Genomic DNA, 1,053 nt, shown 5'->3' on the forward strand with positions numbered 1-1,053 from the left:
CTTGAAAAAAAAGGGCGTCCCCCCAAAATTTCCCCCTTAACCCACCCTGGATGCAACACAATATTCGCGGTTGCATGCCATGTGGCTTTCACACTCCATTCCGGACATCATCGCCCACACAGTAGAGAGCAATTCTGGTGTTGTGCCAACAGAGTGGCAACATCTGTAACCTCTTTTTTTTTTTTTTTGAGGGGGGGGGGGATATAGAAAAAGAAAAATTTTGAGAGAGACTAAGACAGAAAAGAGAAAATGATGTTTATTTTCTTCCACACAAGAAAAAGAAAAAAAGAGATTATGGAAAGGTTTCCTATAATTTTTGAGTGCTTGAATGACAGTAGTACAGTAGAAATTGCCTTTCTTACAATTATTTTTTCTCACAATCTTGCTTATTGTTTATATGAAAACTTATTAGTTACACATACAGAAAAAAGATGAGCCTCCAGCTCCTCAAAAGACACTATAGAAAATAAGTCATTGTGTGTGCGTGTGTGTATATATATAGTTTATCTTGAGCTACTCTACTAATAAACTTGTTTTAACTTAGATGTTTGTCAGGATCTTTAAATTTCTTAAAATTATAGAATTTAGTTACAGGTGTGAAAAACATAGAATGAATTATCTTCAACGGAATTCTAAGTGCTATTTAAGTTGTCATAGCAAAAATTTATGAGTAAAGATGTAATAGAAAAAAAAAGTGATATATTACAGAAACATAAATGTGAGCCATGAAAGTATAGATGAAAATAAACAGAATGATTCTTCCTTGAGGGTAAGCTAGAACTGTTGAAGGAATCAGAAGAAAGAAAGAAAAAAAAATGCAGTGCTAAAATGCCCAGATTATATGATTGGATGCCAGTGAAAAAAATTATTAGTCTGCTGATCCTAACCACAGCCCCTGTCATGCCTGTATCATTTTGACCTGCCTGGAGTGCTTGTTACACAGTCCTCCAAAAGGGATTTAGCTTTAATAACATTTTTGTCCATAACAAAAAAAATCTGTGCTTGTTATACTCTTTTGTATAATTTTAAAGTTATTAATGCATAGAGTTTAAA

At 33.5% G+C, this 1,053-nt stretch overlaps 1 protein-coding gene across 1 annotated transcript in view; it reads left to right on the top strand.

Annotated features, from left to right (window-relative positions):
• Nucleotides 1-983, top strand: part of LOC119585216 (E3 ubiquitin-protein ligase UBR2-like) — a gene marked incomplete in the record, with an annotated part of 58,977 nt that extends 57,994 nt beyond the window's left edge. The window contains 1 exon segment of the mRNA XM_037933869.1: nucleotides 202-983.
• Between the last annotated feature and the right edge of the window lie 70 nt (nucleotides 984-1,053).

The sequence above is a fragment of the Penaeus monodon genome, chromosome 19 (assembly GCF_015228065.2).
Source record: "Penaeus monodon isolate SGIC_2016 chromosome 19, NSTDA_Pmon_1, whole genome shotgun sequence".
Lineage (NCBI taxonomy): Eukaryota > Metazoa > Arthropoda > Malacostraca > Decapoda > Penaeidae > Penaeus > Penaeus monodon.